Here is a 6,020-nt window from a genome sequence, read left to right on the forward strand (position 1 = left end):
ATCCTTGTCTCGGATCTCCGTGAGATTCAACCAGAGGTGGCGCTCTGCAGCAACTGAGCCCGCCATAGAGCGACCTACAGCCCGAGCAGTGTGTTTGGTGGCTCTTAGGGCCAGATCTGTGGCTTTGCGAAGCTCTTTGACAGCTTCGGGCGTCAGTCCCTCTCCTTCATCCATGTCCTTCAAGACGTCCGCTTGGTAGGCTTGAAGGATGACCATGGTATGCAGGGCCATGCCTGCTTGACCAGCCGCCATGTAAGACTTCCCAATAAGGGAGGAAGTAGTCCTACAAGCCTTGGAAGGAAGAAGGGGACGCGCCTTCCAGGACGGTGCAGACGACGGGGCGAGGTGGTTAGCCAGCGTGTCCTCGACCGCTGGAATAGCGGAATAACCCTGCTCCACAAAACCCACAAGGTTGGTGAAGTCAGCGGCTGCCGCATTAGTTAGGCGTGCGGAGAAAGGCTGCTTCCAGGATCTGGAGATCTCGTGATGCAGATCGCTAAAAAAGGGCAGCTTTCTTCGCTCTGGCCTAGAATTAGGGCCACGTAGGAACCTCTCGTCGAGTTTGGACGATTGAGACTCGCGGGGCTCATCAGGCCAGTCAATAGAGAGCTTCTCTGTAGCGCGCGACAGCACGTCAATAAGCTCAGTGTAGACCGGAGTAGGCCGCGCGCCCTGGCCGCTAGGCGGGATAACGTCATCAGCCAAAGCAGGCCCGAAATCCTCGGAGTCGGAGGCTGCAGTGTAAATCACGTCATCCAGACCGAAAGAAACCGATTCGCGGGAGCATAAATAATCATGCGCGAATTCAACCGCGCCGCGTGCGTGCTCGGGAGAGGGAGGGAGAGAAAGGGCGAGGCCCGTCTGCTCATACTCAATATCCTCGAGCTCAACATCCGAGCCCCAGGCCGCGGATCCACGAGAGGCCTCAGCAGTCTCGGGAGCGCGACGGGGGGGAACGAATGACTCCTTCTCAAAAACCGCGAGTCTAGAGCGGAGGGTTTTGAGAAGAAGATTGTCACAAAATTTACATTTTGACAATCCTAATACAGCCTCACGCGCATGCGAAAAACCCATACATTTAACAAACTTACTGTGAGGGTCGTCGTTCGAGATAAAACGAACGCATGGCGGAGAGCAGCGTCGATAATCCATGACACTTCACTGTAAGGAGAACAGAGTTCCACTTATACCAGTCGCTGAAGTGTCGAGACGAAAGCTGAAGTTGAATTTGAAGAATTCGGGCTCAGAAAAACCGAACGAAGGGCGAGATGTGACCGCTTCGTGAAGGCAGAGAAATCTGAGGAGAAGATGGCGCGCGCGCGTTCATCATGCTACGACGTAAGAGCGTCGGGGCGGAGCCAGCTTTGCGAGAGCGCCATCAGCCAATGAATTGGCGTGATTCTATAGGGCTTCAGGCAATCGGCACATCCAGAGGATATCCCACTGCGCTTTCCGCAGCGTTGAGTGAACCTATGAAAGAGAACAAATGCTGCCGCTCAGTCTTTTTGCCACTTAGTGGGCGTGACCGCATTCACTCCGGCCGACGGTGATGTCATGCGCAAAACGGAGGCTAGCTAGACCCAGAGCCGCTCTGGCTAGACCCTCCCTCCTCCTCATCCGCGCACTAACCCCCCAAACCCCGCCCCCAAGTCCTTCTTGTCGGTGATTGGCTGGAACTGTTTGTCATGTTTCGTGGACGGTGGAGCGGGTTTAGCCCAGTTTGTTTTTGTTGCTGTTTGTGGAGCCTGGCCTGTCTACAGAGATCGCGTTTCTTTACAGTGTGTTCAGGGGACAGGCAGCCAGCGGTTAGTGAGGAGATGTTTGCTGTATGTGACAAAGAATGTTTTGGCCTAAAAAACGCGTGACATCGCTTAGAGCACCTTTAATAACCGTTATGTGTCCGACTTTGTAAAGAGTTATAATACAGAGGCGGGTGTTGGTGGTGATCCTCAGCTCTCCATCAAGGTTGGCTCTTCACAAAATTAATCCACTTCTTCTTGATGTGATCGTGTTTAGGAAATTTAAATAAAGACACCGATCTGTTTTGTACATGATCGCATCCAGGTAGTGTGTCGAAGGCATAGCTAGCTAACAAACTGCAGGCTGTAGTAACGGTAGTAACAGTGACTCGCGATTGAGCGGCAAACTGATGTGAATGTGCTCTATTGTTAGGGGAGGGGCCAGCCTCAGTGGCCTCAGTGCGTCATCAAGTAGGGGCGTGTCCACGAGCTCAGGGGCTCCAGTGCGTCATCGAGCCCCGTTTTAGCCCCGCCCAAAAAATCCGGAAAATAGCAATGGTGAAAAACTGTTTAATGGTCTTACTCCACAATTCAGTACTTCACAGTTCACAGTCTTTGTAATATGTTTTAGCAATACATTTCTAACATTTATAATGTGTTTAGAATTTTTTTTTTAGAATTGCCTTTACAGGGACTTTAAGTCCCCCTGTAGTCAATTTTCTCCCATTAAACTCATCTAATCACCAATTTAGCATATTCAAACGTTTATTTCCTGTGAAAAAAATGTCTTCATGCATTAAAAAAGCTTGACTGTAACTCTAAACCCTTGCATAGTATATGTAGATCAATGAATATGCAAATTAATTTAGCCCCGTCTCCACTCACCAGCTAAGAGATCCACTCGGTCAACTTCACTGAAGTAGTTTAAACACTGCCCAATGATATGTAGTGATCATTTTACACGGATAGTTTTATAAACTTTCATCGGAGACAACTGGGATTCACTGATAATCCGCTGTTACTGGTGAATGGGGCCGAACCGACTATCTCCCGCCTCGGCCTTCATCTCCCCGTCCCGAAAGCAGTATCACCTAATATCAGCGTCGGTAGCTTTCCCGCGAGTGGGCGTGGTTTCAGCGCAGCCAGCGGACACGCCCCCAGCGTTTGAGAGCAGAGAATACTGCTCATTTTTGCAAGATTTTGATAGTTTATTTTATGTACTTGCGGGCTTTTTTTATCATTCAAATTTGGCTGGGTGGCTAATAACACATTTTTCTGTGGTGTGACAAACTCAGAACACATACTTAATTTTGACTTTACAGGGACTTTAAGTTGCTCAGCCCCACTCTCGATCTTAAAGGTGCAATGTGTAATATTTCTAAGGATCTATTGACAGAAATGCAATATAAGATCCATAACTATGTGTTCAGTGGTGTATAAAGACCTTACTCAATGAACCGTTATGTTTTTATTAGCCTACCTTAGAATGAGACATTAATATCTACATAACCGCGGGCACCCCCTTCTAGGTCGACATATTGTGACGTCATGTTTCTACCGTATCCGACAGCGAACAAACAGTGCTACAGAGCGCGTTTCGTTCATACCTTGAAAGAGAAGCCACAGAAAGCTAGAAGCTAGCCATAGACACCGTGAGTAGTGACCTTTGTAGTTGGATTGTTTCATGTAACTTAGTTCTTCTCCCTCGCTGTGTTATGGCTTTGACAATCAGCTGATTAGTACTATTGACCGTAAAACACAGTAACGTTACAGGAGTCACCAACCCGTCGATCGCCGTTTACAAGTCGATCTTGGAAGCATTTTAAGTCGATCGCGAAGAGTTTTCAAAACCAGAGAAAAAAAACAATATTTGTATTCATTATTATTTATTAATTTGTGTGTATAGTAAATGGTGTCTAGGGGATGCGGAGGCGCGCGCGCTGTTACAATCACGTCATTTTTGCCGCGCGCACCTTTGCGCTCATGCGGAAGCGTCGAGTATAAACAATGCTACGCTTTAACCAGCTCAGCCACAGCCCTACAGCATAACAGCTCATATTAGCCAGCTAAACTTTTACTACCCTGTTAGAAAAAAGATGTAGTTGGATAGTTTCATGTGGTTCTTCTCCCTCGCTGTAATATGGGTTTGCTATGTGGGGAGAAATGTGCTGGTTACATTCGTGAGACAATCAGCTGATTACTATTATTATATTATATATTAAGACCCTTGATCCTCACCTGACTATGGCTTTGTACACTTTATCCATGATGTGGTTTATAATGGACTGTGGTACAGAAACTTGGCTTACTCTGGCTATTCTCTGCTGTCTCAGACGACGATATGTTTGTCCCGTTTTAGCAACCGTAGCTTCTTCGAAAGGGAGGGGTGAACAGTGGGCTGAGCCATTAGTGCAACTCGCAACCGAACCGCTAGATGCCGCTAAAATCTACACACTGCACCTTTAAGGGGTTCAGCGTGGAGAAGCTGAACACGTAGTGCCATCCGATACATGGGCACTGAAGGATTTAGAGATAGAGCAGAACAACAAAAAAATATATGTAAGTGAATGAAAGTGTGTATGTATTGAGAAAAAAAAGAAAAAGAAAAAAAAAGATCTTAAAGGGGTGGTATAATGCCCTTTTCACAAGATGTAAAATAAATCTCTTATGTCCCCAGAGTGTGTATCTGAAGTTTTAGCTCAAAATACCCTGCAGATATTTTTTATATAGAATGTTAAAGTTGTCACTTTTTGAGGGGGAGCAAAAACGCACTGTTTTTGTGTCTGTCCCTTTACAGTCTATGGTAAGTCAGTCTATGCAGCAGCTCTGATTACGTTACCTCACGCAGACACTCAAATGTCAGAAACTGTTCTGCCTTTTATGTTTAAACCGGAGTCAGACAAAGATGGAGATACTCAAGAAGAAGTGACATGTAGAATGCAACAGGACGTCTCTGAATGGTTAGTTGATGAATTTATGTTGCTGATGTGGAGTTAACTATCTTTAATTAGTATATTCTGTCATGATACTCTACAAAATAGCTCGTATAGGAACTGTTGTAAGATGCATACAGAGTGACATTCTATTGCATGTGAAAAAGACGGATGCTACAGTTTGAGCAGATTTACATATGTGCTCTTCTACAACAACTCTTCCTCTTCTCAACATGGACTGTATGTTCACGGGGGCGGGGTTTATGTAAATTTTAGGGTTGGTGATGTCACTAACCCGTGAGGAATATCGTGTAGTCCCTACCAGCCGTTTGTTGTAGTCCTTAAAAAACGATTTCTTTAAACTTTGAACTTTGAGCGTTGTAACTTTGCAGTGTTGTTTATGCTCAAACTGCAACATTACACACTAACTAAAGTTAGAAAAGTGAAATCATAATCAACCACCCCTTTAAATAATCCCTGACTACATAACAGCACAGTAGGTCAGTAGGTGGCAATATGCACTCAGGATGTGATGCTCCAAAAAACCCAGAAGAAGAAAGTGGATTTGGAGAAGGACTGCTAAGGGCATCATGTGAACCAAAAATGTTATGTTCCCTTGCTCCTCCATCCTCCTGAGCCCTATCCGAAAATCATCATCTGATATCATGAGGGACATAGGATTTCATTAAATGCACAAGAGGTGAGAAATTACTTTTCTCCATTGGTTCCTATTCGAAAGTAAAGATATAGGCCTGGTTTCACAGACAGGGCTTAGATTAAGCCAGGATTAGGCCCTAGTTCAATTAGGGCATATAAGTAGCTGTTATAAATTTGCAAAAAAAAAAAAAAAAAAGATCACCAGTAACCATTTTTAAAAGCTCTTAATATTCACAGTCTTTTTTAGGGTACTTTACTAATAATCTCACATCAACATTTCTGAAATATAGCATATGAGTGATAAATTATTGACAGCCTTGGAAAGTGTTGTATTAATATTAGTTTGTATATTATCAGTGACTTTAATGATTTATGATTAATTTCATTAAAAGTACATTACAGTGACACCAGATGTCATTCGACCAGTACAATGTCCAGGATGGCTTTTGTGCTCTGTTTCCACAATCCTTTATATTGTCTTGTTTTATATTGAACAGAGGTGACGTTCTGACTTTTCAGGCAACAATTGGCCCTCTCACATTTTCCTTGGAGCTAAACTCTTAAAGATTAAAGCTATAACAGCATTGGCGGTCACGGCACTGTTTTATTATTTGTTGTTGTTTTAGTGTATATTATTACTTAATGCTGCCTTTTCTGTTTATGTATGCTTTAATTTTGTTGAAAAACCTTC

This window comes from Rhinichthys klamathensis, unplaced genomic scaffold, assembly GCF_029890125.1.
Source record: "Rhinichthys klamathensis goyatoka isolate OS25496 unplaced genomic scaffold, OSU_Roscu_1.1 h1tg000412l_1, whole genome shotgun sequence".
Lineage (NCBI taxonomy): Eukaryota > Metazoa > Chordata > Actinopteri > Cypriniformes > Leuciscidae > Rhinichthys > Rhinichthys klamathensis.